The following is a 20,361-nucleotide window of genomic DNA, read 5'->3' on the forward strand; positions in this document are numbered from 1 at the left end:
CAGGGAAACTAATTTGAGATTCGTTAGATTGCGAAGTAGTTCGATGCTTGGACTTTCAAGAATGAAATTCTCAGCAGGTAAGACTTGGCGCCACGATGCCTGTCGGACGGTGACGACGAACCTGTTCTCCGCGGTTGTTGGCATCATAAAGACGTCGTAAAACGACTCTGGAGCCCTGGTTAAAGTGCAGTTTTCGGTGGTTTGATAGCTCCGTGGGTAGCAACGTTTGCCAGAAATCTCGTCAGAAGCATGCAACTGCTGTTCGAATGTCTTCCCATAAAGCATTACTGCTGATTTTTCTGCATACGAGTGTGGTAGAGTTACTTCAGGGTTTATGGACGCGTATTCTGGCTATCAATGGTGTACACCCTCGTATCGTGTAACGAAAAAAAAAGAACATGAAGAAAAATGGTAAACTATCGTCTTCTATTGGAATTCTGTCGGCGCGTAGCCACGAACCACCATTTTCGCGTGATGAACGGGACTCCGCAATTCGCGTGTACCTTTTTTCCCCGGTTGTGCAATAGCTTCCGTTGCTCCTGGATTTATAGGTAATTGGAAAAGTTACTATCACCGATCGTGTTCACGCACGCAGGATACACGGACCCGTTCGTGGATCGATCCACTGCCCTCCCTCCTTGTTCCCTATCGCGGGAATTTAACCGACGGCCGCGATTTAAAATCAGCTAATGAAGTAACCCCCTGTAGAATCCCATCTTCGTGAGTTCGGCCCCGGTGTGTTTAACTGTGATTCTTCCCCCAGCCCCTGGCCCTCTCGAAAGTCGAGCGTTCGAGAAACTTTTCAATTATCGAGATTTCCGGTCGCGTCCAGTTCCCCAGGGGCTCGAAGGTATTTATTTTCCCCGGTGTAATTTATCGGCTCGTAAAGAGTCTGGATGTCGAAAGTTTTCTCTTTAACTTGACGAGTTAGGAGACCTGGTGTGTGTGATGTCTCGCGATCGATCATCCTCTATGAATCTTTCTAACATTGGGGTGTCGATTCTTTCACGATTCCTGTAAACACAGGGACAGGCTCTGTTGTGTCGATGAACTCGCCCAGAATTTGCACGATCGTGCTGCTTTTGCTCTTCGAGGAGACGCGCGCATGGTCTCTCGGGCGTTTACTGTTAATTGGAATAGTTATTGCAAGTCGACGAAGCGATTGTCGGTCGATGGACATCCACGGAGCGAGCAGCAGGTTGCAGGTCCCGTCTGGGCGAGACCTAACGCGGTTAGCCCCCGAGGTAATAATTGCGGCCAGAACATTGCCTTGTAATCGAATTGGGTCGCTTCCGAATCCCCCTGACGTTTACAATCTCGCACTCCAATTATCGCAATTCACCGTCCCGTTCACCTGTTAAGATGATTGTCGTCCCTGTCTTACGTAACGGCAGCCTCGTGAATATATACTGCAACGGGTCATCGACGAGAAGAAACTCGACATAGAACAATAAAACGAGAGTCGAACCGTTATCGTGGTATTCCGTGTGAAATATGACTGATGCACCGTGGAGCCTTGGCAATAAATGAGCCAGGTGTTTGCATCCAGGTTGGTAATCGAGCGAAGTAGCTATAATTTTCTGTCAGAGGTTCAACACGACCTCGAATGTTCGTCGAAGAATTTCTTGGCTTAAAAACGGAGTTTATCTGTACACCTTGGAACCCAAAGTATGTATCCAGGTGCTAGATACGGTAAATCCTGGGTGAGTGTTTCGAAGGCTCCTGAACATTAAATATTTCATAACCTAATGGTCACATGCGGCTGAAACAAGTATCAATGGCTTCAGAATGCCAAGTTCTATCATTGTGCTAAACCTCGTTAAAAAGTCAACGTTACACCTGAGGACCTATCATTGTCAGTGCCGAGGAGTCTTCGAACACACAATAGCTTCTCCTGTAGATACCATGGAATTTCTCGAATTCCACGTGTCTTCCGTAACATCGTTGGTCTAGACGGAAACAGTTCGCGGGGAACAATAGCATCAGAGAGACAGGTAGGAACGAAACTCCGCGGTTCGCTGCACCTGACTATTTATAACGAATCAATACGGGCCGTCGGCTCCACCACGTTCTTCACGTGCTCTTGGGGCTCGCACGTGCAAAACGTTTGTTTCACAGTGGAAATGGTAGAAAAAGGATGGTGGATCTCTTGGAGACTATAGGTGAATTGCAGGTTGCCAGGACTCAGAACTTCGTGATGAACGCGAGGTATTCGCGAGGCGCGCGAACGATCCACCCACCCGCGCTACCTGTCCGACCGATTATACATTATTCGACGCGATAGTAGTAGGTGGCGTCCGATCCCCGTTGAATCTCGCGAGATATAATCGCTTCTGTTCGTGCCGGCTATAACTTAGGCGTTAATTGGACGAGGCTTGGATTTGTCGTACCGCGAGATTAACGGGCCGAGCGTGCGTGAGCCGCGATTTATCGTCGGCGACGGGGACCGCCCTACGTGGAATATCGTTTTTCCGGGAGATTTAATTTTCCATCGAGCAGCCACGTTGTAACGAGAATGATTAAAACCGATGCTCGGAACGTGATAGTCCGCCAAATTGTACTAGTTAAATTGTAAAATTTAATTCCTCACGAGATATCACGCTGGCGATAATAACGAGTCTTTGTCAAATTGTCCATCCACTTGTCCGTTGGGACGAATCCTTGATCGTTCACGGTGTCGATCTGACCTTCTAGCTGGTCCGAATTATGCATCGTGGCGACGAATGAAATCGCGGGATCGCTGAAAGAACGATAAATCGTTTAACGACCGACCGAGGTCGGGGGAGAGACAGGTCAAAATGTTCGTCGCTATGGTGCTGCACAAGCACAACAAGCACAACAATGGGAACCACTCGAACCACCATTCGAGCAACAACAATTCCAACCGCACAACCAACAATGTGAACAACAACAATCATCTCAACAATAACGTCAACAATTTGAATCAAACGTTCAACACCAGAGCGGTAAGTCTTTGGCCCAGTCTCAAGTATCGTATAGGCTAAATGTCCCAATTACTACCAGTGTCCCTAATACCACCACTTTATATATACATATATCACTTAATAATAACATTGACAAAAAAAATGTTATTATTAAGTTGTAACTTTGATTTACATGAAAACAAAGACATACATGTAGTTGTGTAGGTACCTAAAAATTAATGTTACGTTTTCTCCTCCCCCGTGTCCCGTCACACCTGACCGGAACACCCAACTGTTCCATCTTTAGCCAGTCTATTTTCATAATTCCTGTACATGGGTATGCTCGATCAAGGGAACTCATGGGCCCCAACCATTAGGCGTTAAATCAACGAACGAGTTTTTGTTTGAAACCGTTTAATATATAAAATCCCCCCGTCCGTGTACACCTGTTGCTCCACGGCCGAAACGAGACCCGTTCCGATTAATCGAAGTGACAGTAATCTTGCCCGAACAGTCGCAATTAACCGGCACGAAACGCGTTTGAAACCGGTAATACTTGAAATCGCGTGTTGAACACCGTTATCCCTAACCGTTGACGGTATAATATCGAAACGAATTTTTCCGCTACCGCGGTTACGCTAACAGCCAGGCGTTCACCTGCGACAGGTCGATTATAAAATTTTCTATTTCTTTTACCTGACATTTTGTCGTTCAACTTTTCGCCGTCTGATTTCCACGCGATTTCTCTCCCGATCCCTCGACCCACTAATTTTCCATTCTCGCCGTCTTTTTCCCCGCGCAACGACCGAGACGCTCCGTGGGAATGTAAAGTTCGCGAGGATGAACGGGGGACGTCCTTTTTGGCACGATTCACCGAGAAGGTATTTTTATCAGTCCCCGACGAAAATCTCGGCTGCTCCTTTCTCGGTGGAGGGAGAAGAAAAATTTTTCCGCTCGATGGCGGATCGCGGCGCAAAATGGGGGGAGAGTTATCTTCGCCGGTGCGGAAATCCCATGAAAACGCGACGATTTCGCTGACGCGGACGGGACGAGACCGTCGCTCTTGAATTTATATCTCCTCTCTTCCCTTTACCGATGCTCCCGTTTTCCACCCCCAACTGTTTCCATTACCTTTTGCACCCAGGCTTCCTTAATTTCGCCGTAATTCACTTTTATTTCATGCCCCGACTACCCAAGACTCTCTTTTTCAGCGTCGCGAGAGAACACAGTCGCCGTTTGTGTCTTTCGCGAACCAAGCTGATTTCATTTCGGCCAGAGCTCGTTAGAACCCAACCCCCTTGTCATTGTTCCAATTTCAATTTCCCGTGTCAGTCGACGAATATTCGGGTTAGATACATCGCCGAATGAACGGGGCTCACGAACTGTCCGTGTTTGAAGTTGAAATGGGTCAACATTCGGTCCATTGCGACGACGTACAGTGGGACAAATACGTAGCGTATCTAGATGGACAAAAACCTAAAAGTAGTCTACATGAAACATTTTATTTTTTGCTCACCTATCCATCAAGTGATGAATGATTATATATAAATTAATGAAAAGAAATATTTTGATGTAGACTAGCTTCAAAATTCTGTCCACTTTGGTATAGGTACGCTAATTTTCCAGTGTGGCAGAAACAGAAGATAACACCAGCTGGATTTAAAAAATGATGAAATTATGAGCTCATCGAATTAGAGGATGTTTTCCACCTAGATAGGCTACTTTTCCCACTGTCCAACGGATAGATACGCCCTCGGATGCATTGTTCTCGCGGGACTCCCTGTACACGTGATAGTTATGGGAAAAACCTAGTTACTTATAATGAAATTGTCGAAACCCTCGGGTGGTTTGTTACACGAACCAGTATATCGCGGAAAAAGGCAATTATTACATCCTATATAATTATTTTAAAGTCTCTGCCTCGGAGTATCGTCGTGTGGAATAAACGTTTACGGTGGTAGCCGGGACTAATATCGGTTTGTCGTGCGCTGCATTTTGTCCGAGATCCAATTTCGCTTCAATTTCTGTCGCAGGATTGACTAGACTCCTGCGTATCGATATTCGTTCACCATGCCCGCGCTGCATTTCCTCTTTTCATATAAACGAAAACTTTCCCCCGATTGTTTTTCGTCCATCGTGTACGCGAATCTTTCCCTCTCACATTCCACCCGTTTCTCTCTCTCTCCTCATGGATCGTTTGTTTGGTCGTCGATCCCTTTCAAGTAATATCCCTGTGGCGCGCGATTTGCATCCTGTCTCGCTGGCAGCAGGCGGTCGATGGTTTATTTTTCGCGGACGAAAGGGTTGGAGGACTAGGAGAATAAGTTAATTGCATCTATCGGGTGCCCCCACCCCTCCCAGGCTCCGTCCGTCTCTACAGTCGTCGCTTCAAGGGGTTTGCATGCAAATGAACCCCGGCGAGATTAAGTCCTTTGTGTTATTCGGCCCTGATAACGAACGTGTTAAAGGACCCGCCCGAAACGCTATAAATTAACAACTAGATTAAACTGTCCGTCGTCGAAGTCTTCGTGTCTTGTCGCCACGCGGCTTTCCATTCCAAAGAGTGGAGGTTTCTCTCTGCGCCTCTCCAGTGTTGTTTAAATACTCCTTCGAACGATAACGATTCCCTTGTAATTTATCGTATCCTTTTAACCGAGTGAACGTCGGACCAGAACGACGTAATTGCAATTTACAACGTAGCTGCATAACAAAGCTACACATCTTGATAGGCGAAAAACAAGAAACATTTAATCTATGCACGCCTGTTGTTTTCCCAATTGTCGGTTCCGATTCACTTTTTCATTCTGGAATAATTAGTCAAAGAACAACTATCGTCGGACGTTAACGAGCCGAAAAACGCGTTCGTTAACGGTGTAAACGTGCCTTTTAATGAAGCAGTCGGATTAAGCCCCTCGATCGCGCAACCGTTCCAGACGAACGTGTTAAAGGACTCCCTGGAAACGCTATAAATCGTTCAGTAGATTAAGCCGTTTATCATCCGGCGGGGCGAACGGGGAAGAACGCGTGACTATATCATTTGCAGCCCCTGAATCCTTCAATCGTGATCCAAATCCCAGCGGTAAATCAGCCTGCATGATTTACCCCGCGATCGAGGTTCCCGTTGGCGCGTTAAAAATTGGAATATCCCACGCGTGTTGCATCACCAATAGCATTTTTCAGACCATTTTCACGCCAAGCGGACGTGTGTAATTTGTACTTTGGCTACGATGATGGTGCGAGGCGATTGTTTGCTGCGTTCACCATCGAGTGCCACGGATAGAAGACGGTACTGAGGAAGGGTGGAACGTTAAACGTGACCGACGAAGGGTGAAAGTGTCGCGGTCGGGAAACAATGGCAGTTAAATAGATCGGGGAGAAGTGGATTAACGTTCCTTTTTGTTAAAAGAACACCCTTCGTCGTATCGAGCCGACACCTTTCGTGTTTCCTCAACCTTTCAGCCCAATCAAGATTCAGCTGTTTGTCTTCCCATTATTTTGTTGCGTCTTAAAATCAATTATTTACAGTTCTTTAATCCAGTAAGCTGACTCGTTCCCCTAATAGTTAATAATGTATTTGGCAATAAAAGTCGAATTGAGGCTACGGGATCGATTCCGCAGCTTTCTCTCAAGATTTCAATCGAAAGAATGGACGCCCACGTGTACTGTAACGCCGTCTCTCGCATAAAGGGTCCAGTTGGACACGGACAAAAGGGACGACGATAAGCCCGATGCTCGCGGAAAATGGCGAGCTTTCAAGAAACCCCAATAAATTTCTATTCTTGCCGTAGAAATCGGAAGTCTGTTCCATTCCCGTCGAGTAGTTCCGTTTCTTTGCCCGGTCGGTGGTGTGTATTCACCGCGAAGCGCAGGCGGGGCTCCTACGTGAACCGCAAACCGCCGGGACGGAGAAGCTTTCCAGCAGAGCACTGGAACTTCATCCCCGTGCCTCGTTTACCCGATATTAAATTCTTGCGTGAAATTCTCGACGATCTGCCCTGTTCATTAAATTCTCCATCGACGCATCAAATATTGATAATCTCGCGTAACAGGGTGAAATTTCACTTATGGAATCACTTTTTGCATATGCCACGCTCTTACAAGGAGAGGCCCCCAGGTGTAACGCTAACTTTTTAATGATATTTAGCACAAGCGATAGGGACTAGTTTGGAAACACCTTGTATAGGGGTTACAACTTTAACATTAAATATCTCGCAAACTAATGCGACTGAAACAAATATCATTGACTTCACTGGTGACCTCTTCTTGTGAGTAGTTTCAGAATCTCTGTTGTCGTGATTCGAATTTTTTACATTATTTTTTTTTCAACGAAACACGGCCGTCTTACGAACATACGTGTTCTGAATTAATCGGCTCGTGGGGGACAAAGAACCTGTCGCCGAAACGCCGTTGCGTTTAATTAACGCTGTCCACTCGAGATGGCCGCGCGTCAGCCGGAAATCCACTCCCCGTTCGGGGGATGACACGGGTTCCCTCGTGTTAGTGGCGGAAGGATTGGCTGACTGGGGGTGGTGTGTCCTCCGTTCGCAAGGTTATGCTTGGACAATCAATGGACCGAGGCCCCGGTGTGGTAATCAGCCCGATTACACCATGCCCGCTCGTTTAATTCCCAGCAACTGTCGTTAATGCCCGACAAATTGGACGGCGACCGGTTCTCGCTTTTGCAAACGGAAAATCGTAATATCGCAGCCCTCTCGGCAAAGGGGTGGACGGGGATCGGGGGATGGAAGACGTTGCTTGGCGAATCGATCGTTATTTCCGGGATCTAAAAGCGATTATCGATGCACCGGGGGGCGACGGAATATTTGATCAGTAATTCCGAGGCAGATTTTGACGCGCGACCTGCTGTTTACCGTATTCTTCGATCGCCCACCGCGATTTCACCCGCCGATTCGATCGACGATTATTAACCCGCCAGGAAATGAAGGAATTTGCAAACAGTTGCGGAATCGATTTCGTGGCGGCCATTTTCGAAGGATATCAAGATTGTTCTCGGGAAAAAAAAAACGATTTTTCGTGGGTCACCAGAGAGTTTGATAAGTATCATCGCGAGTCGACTCTACGTTTTTCCACCCTCACCGTCTTTTAATCGTTTTAGTGCCACGCAGTGCGATCGTGCTTTTAAGATTTTATGTGAAAAAGTGCCACCACGATGACCAATTAATGGTGCGTTCTCGTGCAGCTTACTCGTAGAATTTTCGCTTATAATCGATCTCACTATATGTATATGGTCCCGGTTGCCTCTCGGGGACAAAGGGCGAGCAATTTTTTCCCGGTCCGTAGTCCCGTGACCAGCGACAGAGAGCCAAAGGTTTTGTGTTGTTAAAAGTCAGCCAAGGTTCGATCGATGAACGTTAAAACCGCGTTCACATCGAGACGGTACTCGATGAATCAGAGTTCCACGAGCCAGAGAGGGAGAGAAAGATCGTGTGTCGCGTATAGTTTTTCCTGAAATTAATACCCGACGGTCAGCCGGGTACACGAGATGTGTACGCGGTGTATCACGAAAAAGCTGCACGTATCAGGAGGCTCGTAAACGCTGGAGGAAAGAATTTAATTACACCGTATAAGGTGGCGCTTAAGTAGCGAGCGGAGCGGAGCGTATCAGCCGGCGACGAAACGAGAAAGGATAGAAGGGGGTATACGATGTAACGGGATAAGTGGCAGTGTCAGGCGTTGTGTAATCGGCCGTATGAGAAAGGTCGGTGGAACCGAACGAACGAACGATCGTTGCTCCGTAAAACGTTGGACGTGCCGTGGAAATTCCGATGTTCCCTCGCCAAACGGCGTCGGCCAGATTTCAACATTGTTTAGCCAGACTATCGAGCCACTGGCTCGTGGAAACCTCGTGGTTTCCTCTTTTTCCCTCGGGAACGGGAGAGGAGGCAGTGAAAAAAAACAAAAAATCGATCGGCACCGCTATTGCACCGTGACCAAGAAATCCGTTGGACGGTTTATAAAATTACCCTGGCCTCGCATGATTTTCATTCCTCCGTGGACACACGTGATTCCGATACATATATAACGGGAAATTGGAAAGTAACTTTCGATGTTCGGCTCGAGAACGAAACAACTCCATGCTGAAATTTGGCACCACTGCACCGGGAAACAGACGCGGATCGTATTCGAAACACGCGCTCGTCAATTGTCTTATCTTGCGCTTGGGATTTTATATATGTATCACGCACTTGGGAGTCGGTCGAGGAAGCGAGTGGAAGAAGACATAGGAAGACGCGAAACTGGCAGGAATAACGCCGTTGTTCGTGTTGCATTCATCGAGAAATCACTGTTCTCGTGTCTGAACATTACAGAATCGTTACGTGTCGGACACGGATAATATGAATCCAGTTTTATTTCGTCGTTTCCGCTAGTTATCAAAACAGTCGACCCTGTAACTTGCAGAAAAACGTTTCTTTCAACGAGCTTGTGTCGTGGGTCGACGCGTCCAATAATTAGCCCAGGTTTGCGTCGCTAGTGGTTACACTATTAAACACTTACGGCCTGGCATTAATGCATCCCACGTGCATTTCCCGCCACGGATACTAACAGGAAGCCCTCCCAATACGAGCCAGATCGTCTAATGGTAACGACGTAACGACCTTGCCTGGCCCCCGGTATCTTCCGGTTACGAGGTTTCTGATGCCAGCCACGACCCGAGACCCGATCGTAAAACCCGAACTTACCGCGAAAAGCGCAGCCAGACCCCGGTGTGCTTTTACGACATGACCGTTCGACCATCCGTGGTGGAAGGGGGACTTGCGCGTTTAAGGGTGATTGCCCCGGGGGCCATAAATTATACTCGACCGATTCCGAAGGAATAGTATAGTCGGCCGGTATACGTTATCCGTTCGGATCCGTCGAGTGACATGTAACGAGGTTCGACTGGGTTTTCTCACTTCCAGAACCTATCGATTGCTCGGTGTTTGATTTCATTTTATCTGTAAATGCAGGGTGTTGAAAAGAATGGTCCAAGACTTCAGGGGATTATAGTACTCATCGAGTGGAGTAAGGAATTTCTGATCAACATAGGTCGTAAAATAAACCCTTTTGAGTGGTATAGCATCAAAAATCTCAGACCCTCCTTTTTGAACAGCCTATATACCGCTGAAACCGAGGACTGTGTTTGTAGAAAAAAGTCTACTGTATTTTACGTGGACACGGTATAATATGGGATCCGCATCGACAGATTCGTAATTGCACGTTCCATCTGCTCTGTCCGCCATCATCCGAAAAGGGCACTTTTGGTTCTGCTATTGTACCGTCTCTTTCATCTGCCTGAAGCCCGTTACGCGTCACGTTGATTTCCCCGATGAAGATTCCGCTAACATGACGCAAAGGTAATTGGATTTTTTGACGAGCGTCGCGGAAGAGGCATTTAATAATCGCGGGCAAGGCGAGGACTTGGTCCTCTTGTTCCCGACAACGAAAATTCCTGATCCCACGTATATATATAGTCGCCATGTTCCTTCTCTCACTCCTCCCCTGTGGAAATTTCTATGCACCGTGTAATTCCCTTTAATGTCCTGTCTTTAGCTATCACTGCCGTGATATTAAGAGCGGCCCGTTACATCAAAGCCCGACGAAATAGTATACGTTCCGTTACCTACTTTTCCAGCCGAGCACGCCGACGTGTATCGCGGTGAATTTTGATGACAGGAATTACTCGTAATTTTCTCACGCAAACTAATCTCCTGCTTTCCACGGTTTGTCGCTGGGATGGACTTCACGTCCTCGTCCCTTTCGTTCCTAGTTTCGAATGACAACGTTCGCAATTTTTAGTCGATTTCCCTTGTTAAATCAAAATTTCTTACGGTCCCACCTGTCGGAAGAGTACCATTAAATTTTTGGCGTGTAATCTATAAAATCGAATTTTAATTTTACTTGGATGTATTTATTCGACTTTTGTTGTGATCTTCGAGGTAGTCCATAATATGAGAATGTTATATCCAAACTTCCATCCATTGCAGGGTTTTTCTTCGAGGCCCAACCACTCCGGAAAAATCGAATATTCCGCGAACCCTTATCCCTTCTTGACGCCCCTGTCTTCCTGTCAGCCATCTATTCTCCTCCGAGGATACGAGGAGGCTCGTAATGCTGAAATTGGCAGGCTTCCTAAAAACTCACACTATGCTTGTGGAGGAGTCAGCGTCCATTGGTATTCCATTCTCAGAGCCGAGTGTCATCAAGTATTTACTAACGATCGCAACCCTCCTTTATACATTATTTCTGCAGAGGGGAAGAATCGAAGCTCCCTGTGTTCGGCATGATTAACTCCAGCTGTACGTGGTCGAACTGTATTTCATCTGGCAGACTCGTAAATACAAATCCTCGTTGGTTCAAATCGCAACGTCCGTGCTTCGATCTAAAATAAATTGAACGTGGGATCATGGAAATCGTGGTTGGATTATGGAACTACGACAGCTGGATTAAATATTGTACTTGGAAAATTTTCATGATTGCACCGCGTCGTGTGGTTTATTTACCGTTTTAAAGTAAACATTATATCCGTGTTGATAGTTGTACGGGTCAGATGTAGCGTGTAAATCCTATAGTGAACTGCTAAACACGGAAGATTTGATTACCGCCGTGTCGTATTTACCAACGTCTCTGGGAACGCACAGTGACCACTATTCTGTCACGTAGCATGAATTTCAGTTATTATTACAGGCGTTAAAAGCGGTCGTAACGGCGGTTAAACCACCGTGTAACGCGTTTATTCCGGATAAACCTGCGGCAACCTCGAGTGTGTTTGAGTTTCGGGAACCGACCCGTCTGAACGAAAAACAGGTGTCGTCTATACGAGCGAATCGAGGAGTTACGATCGTGGACGGGTTGAAAAAGGCGATCGTAAGTTTTTTCCCCAGATCCCAACGGGTCTACCTTCGAAAGTAACGTCGCGCATGCCTGCAGTTACAAGCGTCCTCCCACCATAAGATGGATGTATCTCGGAAACTTCCAATGCTCCGAAGATTCTCCAGCAACGTCGCGGGCAAACGTGCCCGAAGAGAACCGAAGTGCACGTGAAATGTCCCGACTGGAGGAAAGTTTCGAACTCCTGGCAAATTTCATTTATCTTCCAGTGCACGCGATATCGCGACTCGATTCCAGGACCAGCTCTCCGATCGCGTTCGACCTGCATTGCACGCACTGTCTCCACGTCAAATGTCAGAGCTTTCGAAAGGAAATGGCCGCGACCGTATATACCACTCTAAATTAACGATTTTACACTCTTTGCTTCCATTAATATAGTAATATTTTTCGATTCTTCGTTACCCTGTTGTTGGATATTAAACATTTTTATGCTTTGGTTCTAAGTATTGGTAGAAAATTTCTGACAACCCGTTTGAACAGTATCGAAATCATTTCGTGTCCAGTCTATTGGGTTAATAAAAATTAGTTAATGAAAGTAGCAGTGCGTCAACTTTTGCTCGTTAGATAGTTGTCCACCAGAGTCGACATAAGAACCCTTTCCTGATCGACTACGAAAGACGTGAAATTAGACTGTCTAAACCGTATCGGAATATTAAACGCGACCAAGCATAATTTAGGGCATCGCGGAGAACCAGTATCTTATCGAGATTGGCAATCGCGATCTTTCTCCAGCGCCCAATCAACGTCGAGAATTTCATCATGGTTTGAATCGGAGGAGACCTCGCGACCAACCGGAGACACAATTGGGGCAAATCCGTAACGCGAATGACCCCATGAACGTATTTCTGACACTCGATAAGGCCGACTATATTGATCGGTGGCGACGATTATGTCACCCTTGTCCTGGCACGGTTCCCCGTGTCGTCTCGTTCCGCTCCATCATCCACGAAAGAACACTTTTCTCCTCGCGAGGCTGTTGAGAACAAGGTACACATATGTATACCACAAAGTTCGAGTGATCTCTCGTGTTTTCGACGACACCGTTACAATTTTGTCCTACGAATCGTCGAGAAATAATCGTAACAAATAACACTGAATCGAATTAATCGAGGGACACCTCGTCTGCATGGATATATATGCGTATAACTGTAAACGCAACAACGTGTATTCGATTGCTCCTGTTAGCTTGGAACCCCCCTGTGATATACCTCGACGCCTTTCACTCGGCCATATTTCGCGCCATTGTGCAGCCACCGGTTGTGCAACGATATTTTAGTTCTCGCGCATTGCTATATGAACGTGTGTATGATCGTCAATGTACCTCCTTTCCCGTGACATTCGACGACAGATTTCTGGATACACCATTTTTTTTTTTTTTTGTAAACTAACTTTCATATGGGATTTAATGTATTCGAGTCGCGTATAGATCGATCTGGGTTGCAGTATCATCACGATCGAGACGCGAGAGCCCTGTCTTCAGAGATCAAAAAGATAGTAAAATTTTCCACCACGCACCTCTTTTTGAATATTAAAATATGGGCAATCCCACTAAAATAAACATCTCCGAAATACATTGTCAAATTTTGATTCTAGGACAGTTTAAATTTTAATGAAACAAAGGATGATTTAATGAAAGAAATAATCCGAGTCGACTTTAGAAGCAATTCCCTCTTGTGATCCGGTTTTAATTCGCAAATCTCCCCCGATGACGTTCATCTATAAATACGAAACAACAGGGTTCCGTTCGCCGACACGTTGTTTTACGGCGATGCCGTTAACGCTCGCGAACTTTTCGCGACTAATGAACCGTTTAACCGTGAAGGAACACCTCCGCGATAGAAAGTTTCTTTGCGGATTCGCGACGGTCGCGTGTTGTAGCTCGGGACGGTCGTAAAACCAGGTCGATTTTATTCGTCGGTCAGCTCGGAAATGTACACTATCGGGCAAAAGTATGGAACCAGGTCTGATAATTAAAAAAAGGAGAACATTACTCTGGAAAAATTTGATAAAAGAAATGTCCTAAAATTAATTAGAAATGATTTCTATATGTGTCGATTCCGTAACTTTTATTATATCGTCACAGAATAATAACTTATTGTTTCATCAGTCATTAACTCTGGTCCTGTACTTTTGGTCGGTAGTGTACACACGGTCGCGCGGCTTTTAAATCGCGCACGGTCACACGCGCCGCTATTAAAATTCATCCAAGCACCTGGGGGAGGAGGTTACCATTCCGAATTTAATAGTCCACGCACGCTCGATCTTGTGTCCTTCCAGCCAGCTTTCCGTTGTTCCTCCAAATAAATTCTTCTGGGCCAAGTATGCGCGATCGAGCTTCGAGGATTGATTTATTCGTCAGACCGTGTCGACGTGGCGGTGAACACTTATAGACAATTGGAGGATTTATTTGTCCGACGCGTTATATTAATGGACTCGTCGCAACGCCTGAAGGTAAATTCGGCTTTCAGTCGGCTCTCCAGGGTGATCGATCGTCTTCTACGTGAAATGAGATTTATCCCGAGCCTTTTTTTAGGCCCCGTACGACGTACAATTCTGGCCTGCGAAGTTGAGTCAGTGGCGATATTTCTGACACACCCTATACAGGGAGAAACGGTCTCTCATACGATTCGAAAATGATTTCGCCCATCGATGTCACAATTTCATCGAGATTGAACGGTCGAGACTTTGTCGAGACGTTAAGACGACGTTTACGAGTCGCGGTTTAAGGGGACCAGGCAGTCATATTTGGTAAAAATGTAACGTTTTTTGTAAATTAATTACACGGAAATGAATATAAATTGTGACTGATACGTTTGGGTAACGTTCATTAATACTATAAACAGTAAAAAAATTTTTTTTATAATAAACAAAGAAGAATTACATTTCTACCAAATCTGACTGCCTAGTGCCCTTAAATGTCGCGCGATTTCTGTCTCTTTCGCTCCGATCATAATTTCTTTATAGATCGCGGCTGCCCGCGAGTAGGCTCACGTGAGTACAAGCGAATAAAATAGGAGTCGACGGTGTATATGTATACGTGTACAATCCAATTCACGGTGGGGCAAGCTTGTTTGTTATTCCCTCCTCTTTCTCTTCGTCGACGTTATCGATTTCACGGCGCCGCTCGACTCGAGCCACCAAGCCGCGATAGCTGACTGCGATAGGTTCGATTACGAGGTATCGATTGCAACATCCTTTTACAGCTTCCCTCGGAGATCTCTCTCTGTATACCCTTAAAAAAAAAAACAAAAAGAAAACGTAGGAGATCCCTTGGTGTTTATAGGATTGGCTCGAGACGGATTTAAAGTTGGTGCAGATTCGTGGAAACTCCGCTTCATGATCTGCAAAACCGCGGCTCGCAGAAACCATACACGATCCCAGTGGCTTGAACGCAATACCTCTCTAATTCGTTCAGCGAGGAATATTACAAAATATGGTAAATGCAACGAACTGTTATACAACGCGTGGTTGAGACTGGGCGGCCGCGTTTCCGAGCGTCGCGACCGTTAAAATCGCTAAAGTAAATCGACAGGTTTCAATTTCTTCGTTATCTAACGGGGCATTATAGAGGAGTATCGGGACTAGAACCGTGTTCAACACAACGGGGGCTCGGCCCTGAACGTTGCTCAACCGTGATCCTCGGAACAATGGCGCGTCGGATGATGCGCCTTCCTGTTATAATGTTCGCTTCCGTTTGATCCGTATGCGGAAACTGTACGCTGTTTACTGATATCTATTAGTGTGTTCTAATCACACTCCATTTTTAATGACGGAACACACGAGACACGGATATAGATTAAATATAAGCGAACGGTGAAGTGTATAGAAGTTGAAGTGGAATTGGTCGGTACTACACTGGCTGATTCAAAGCAAAGTTAAGTAGATTCTGGACGTCTGTGTATTCATAGCATTTTTCAACATGGAAAATACAATAAAATCTCTCAAATTTCTACCCCATTTTAATTTTTAAATATTAATATCTGAAATTATAAATTTGCATAAACTTCTGCAGTCGTCTAATAAACATTCTTATACATCAGAGTTGGGCAGAATTTTTTTATCCAGTAAATAAGATCAAATAATTGTTTGCCAAGTGTCTACTAATTCAAGAAGAAGTATTTTATATTCAAAAGTTGGAATTTCCACGTTTAATCGATTCTAAATAACGAAGTACTTACCTTTTTCTATCTTTTATTCATTTTTCGAAACTCTTTATCCAGATAATGAATTTGCCCATCTCTGTTACGGGCAAAGTTTCATCCCGAATTTATTATAGTCCAATGAGCTGTGTCAGTAACAATAACACGTCTTTATGACACTTGCTGGAACTGTAGACCGCGATGATTCCAGTGGTACAGAAACTTCAACGATTTCGGAACGGGGCACATTATCGGGGCGTCATCGCCGCGTAATTATTACGTCTCCCGTGCGCGCTCGGATTGGCGGAAAGAAAGTAGCCGAGGTGGTGAAATTACGCTACTATCTCGTGCATTTTAAGCAGAAGTAATAACCCGAGGAGAAGGGATCCAGCCAGCGTGCTATCATAGTGAAAACTATCGCGAAAATCTTCTCGACCGGAATCTTATTCCCGTTCTTTTCGGTCGGTTCTTCCATTCTGGCCTGTACGCGCGCGAAGCTCGCGACCCACTTTAACAGCCGCGGATTACCAACGATTTTGCATACTTGTAAGCGATTTCCTGGCCGATTTGCATAGGAATTCGCTTGCCGCGTCGTTTTTTTTTTTACACCGCGGCCTGCTAAACACCTTACACGGCGACAAAAGGTGTCGCCAAAGGTTCGAGGAAAATATTTAGCACGCGGAAAAAGCAAATCGCCGCGGAGCATCGCGCCGAGAAATTACGTCACTCGAGAGTTTCGCGATACAGTCTCGTCATCGCTCGTTTTTGAAACCGTAATTAACACTTTGCCGAGGAAGGGTATTTGTGCTCGAAAATATACAACTTCAGGTGATCTAAAAATATTTAGAAACTAATGCTTTTATTTGTCAAACTGTACATATTATATTAACCGTTCTCAGCCTTTGTTTTCCTATACCAAAGTGTTAAGCGTCGTCAGTACGAGCTGACTTCGTCGCCAGTGGATTTCACAATCGAATGTGGGTCGACTTTTTCCGGAATTTAATCGCGACGATCACTATCGACCAAGCGATTCGATGAAATCTATTCTTAGTAAACCTTTCATTTCGATTCCGCTTTTCTTTCCTCTTTTCCGACAAATTAATATCTTCAACATTAGAGAAAGTAGCTTTCCAGTGGTCTAAACTCCAGTTTCAGTGGTCCGAACTACGATGGGGGAACAAGCAATTTCTATATCGATATATCGAATACGCATGGGCGATCGATCATGGTCACGCTCGATAAACCGTATTTTCCGTACGCGTCGTCCGGTATATAATTTCGTAATCATTGTCATCGTCGTGGCCGGCGATCCGTGAGCCGTCCCCCGATCGCCGATCACAACCTTTTCAAGGCCTCGAAGGAGGGGCCCCAGCCTCTTTGCCGTATCGCGTGTCCCATTATCGTCCCCGATCAAGGTTAACGCGCTTATGAATATTCACACTCGATGACTCGGTCGTATTCGAAAAAACGTATGGCCGAACATTCTTTTTCCGTCACGACGAACTCGTTAAAACTTGTATTCCACTCCTCGTCGATTAAGCAGCTCCTACGATGTTATGGCCATCGTAATCTTTTCCTGATTACCGAGTCTTGAAACTTCGAATCGATGACGTGCGATCTTCCGTGGATCTAAAACCGGCGGGACTAAGTTTAGCTCGGAATATTGGACCTTGAACTTCGAGCTGTTTAGACGTTTCGCCTTCCACCTGGCTGGTAATCCTAAATTTATCGCAATCACCAATGTTTGGTGTACGTCATTGGCGAATTCGTTGCAGAAACTTCGCAGAAATTGTCTTTAAGCGACAGTTCTGATCGGATACTCCACCGTTCAGTGGTCACACCCGAAGAAAGACGAGTCTCTCTGTTGTATACAAAACAATTATTAAGCCAATATGGACGTATGGGTTTGAATTATAGGGAACAACAGCCACAATAAAAAGAATCAAGGCACTTCAATCAATAATCCTTCAACAGTGGTCAACGCCCTATAGTATATTAGGAGTGACGAACTTAGAAAAGATCTCAGAATCGAATCCGTTGAAAACGCAGTTACACGCTTCGCCAGCAAATACACCTATCTTTCAAATGAAGCAAATGGGTTAAATAACTATATCTTACCAACAGTTTACTAACTCGAAAAAACGAACATGATATGGACAGTCGAGAAAATACCTATATGCTATTATCTCCACCACGCTAAATCAATTTACCAAATGTTTCATATAAACAAATAGTAAATTATATCTGGGAAAACAAAAGAAAACAATCCATCGGGTGTTCCGTATCGTCCAACGACCGTTCCCCGGAGTACCTACATACGTACTTCCCCTACTCCAATGGTGTTTGATGTCCCACGGCAAGCCACTCGCAGAGCTCGGCTCTCCCGCGCCTTTCTTCGCGCTGGCTGCACCGCGTGTCAGTTCGAAAGCGACCGCGGACAATAACTGACAGGCCAACCGGTCAGCGAGCCAGTCAGCCAGCCGACTCGGCTGCGAAACAACCGCGCGCTCGGCGTGTTCCCTTTCTTTCCTCCGGCACAGCTGGGCCCGTGGTCCCCTCGAGAACCATCATGTTCCACGGAAAGTGTTCGACGAAGAATTGTCTGATCGTGGAAACGTGAGATCCCAGCCGAGATGGATGAAACGTGACGGGTATTCAAGTGTGTGGCGTGTGATCCAGAAAACAGAAGCACTCGAGTGTTGTCCGTGTCCGATAGAGAGTGTACTCGGTAGTGAGGGTTTCCCTGGTGATTCAATAATCTATATTCTCTGTGTGAGTGCGCGCCGTTGCCATTAGAGGCGCGATAGATTAATCGACGGACGAAAAGCTTCATCGATCACACACCGACCAAGGGATCGATGCGCCGAAGCTCGGAGGTATTGTACACGACGACGTTCCCTCTGATAAAACGGCTGCATCCGTGGTGGTGACGTTGTGGAAACGAGAGAACGATCCTTCACGCTGAAAAACGCGCCAGGATCATCCTGGCAGGATAAACGCGCGAACATATGTTATCGCCTATGCGCCCGATTATCCTGCGGCCGCGATATCGCTTCCAGGCGACGATTTATCGGCATTAGCCTGCGATCAGCTCGATGGATTTCGACACGGTGCTGCTGATCGTTCGTCCCTGGTTCGAGGTACAATCCTGAAACGTTGGAAGGGAATTTTGCGCGCGCGCTCTCTCTCTCTCTCTGGACGTGTGACATTTAAATGTCAGCGAGGCGCACGACGGTTTGCCGTGCGCTGCCCTCGAGTCGCGATCTATGGGATGCTAACCAGCGTTCTGGTCCGTTTCTTTTACGAGTCTACATCCTTCAGTAGAGTAGGGAACTTTCGCTGAATATTAGTCATCGAGCTGGATTCCCAGCTCTTTAAAAACCTTGGAAATCCTTGGGATATTTGAGTCATAACGATTCTTCGTTTTAATACGCGAAGTCGTTCGTTCTAGACGACCTAGACTGAGGATTTTCATCCTGGTGACTGGGCTGTTAGTCTTCGGTTGGGAATTCCCTCGTACTCCAAGGTCTGTTGTTTCTCAGGGATAATTCCGTACCGTTGGAATTCAGGTATATACCGATGAAAGCTTGTATCCCCGCAGAACCCAACACCGTCGTCGTATCGTTTACACTCTGGTTCATCCGTTCCCCTTCGAAAGGCTCTTCTCCGCGACCTTCTTGGTTCTTGCTTTCCCGCCGGGAAAACAAAGTTCCTGGGTAATTGGTTCGGGAGCCAAGTCGATTAAACGAATCTCCTGGACGGACGGTATACACTCGATAAGTAAGGTAGTGGTGCTTTCGGGCACGGTAGGTTAATTCCTTCTGTATAGCGGCCGGGATTATTTAGAGCATAAAATAGCCTGGCGCGGTTTGCTCGGCACGATCTAGGCGAGATCCATCTAGAGACGAATGACGGTAGAGAAACAGAGGAGACTGCTCGAAATAATTATTCTACGTAGACAACGGAGTGGGGGAGGAGATCGAGTTTTCTTGTCGATGGTGAAAAGAGAGCGAACACCACCATTGCTGGGGTGGGGAAATGTTTCCGTGGAAAGTAGTCGTGACTGGCGGCGCACGTATCGGGAGAGATAGGAGACGATCAAAGGAGAGACGGGGCACGTTTCAGTCGAAAGTCGTAAAAACGTGAGAAGATGCTCGTGAAGTTTCGTGGCCGCCTGTGAATTTTCATAGAAAAACAAACAGGGGAGGTACAAGAGAAAGAGAGAAAGAGAGAAGGGTCGTTCATGGAAATAAGTGAAAGTGGTCGTTACTTAACTCGTCGTCCGGTCGACGAATGAAAAGCACTCGTTCGGCGCAGGTAATTAACCGGAAAAAATATTCAAGGATCGCGTCGACCTTTTCTATCCCGATTCTGTCTGTGCTTTAATCTCTGGCACGAAGGCTGGCTTA

General features: G+C 46.1%; 1 protein-coding gene across 4 annotated transcripts in view; it reads left to right on the forward strand.

The window, feature by feature from the left end:
* The window catches only part of LOC107185462 (serine/threonine-protein kinase 26), a 90,223-nt gene that overhangs the window by 33,558 nt on the left and 36,304 nt on the right, over positions 1-20,361 (forward strand). For 2 of the 4 annotated variants that reach the window (XM_015573142.1, XM_015573141.1), the window contains exon 1: positions 18,348-18,828. The exons of the other annotated variants lie outside the window; for them this stretch is intronic. The gene's annotated coding sequence lies outside the window, so the exon portion shown is untranslated. Of the gene's footprint in view, positions 1-18,347; positions 18,829-20,361 lie in introns of those variants that run through there. 4 annotated transcript variants of the gene reach the window in all.

This window comes from Dufourea novaeangliae, unplaced genomic scaffold (assembly GCF_001272555.1).
Source record: "Dufourea novaeangliae isolate 0120121106 unplaced genomic scaffold, ASM127255v1 scaffold57, whole genome shotgun sequence".
Taxonomy (NCBI): Eukaryota; Metazoa; Arthropoda; class Insecta; order Hymenoptera; family Halictidae; genus Dufourea; species Dufourea novaeangliae.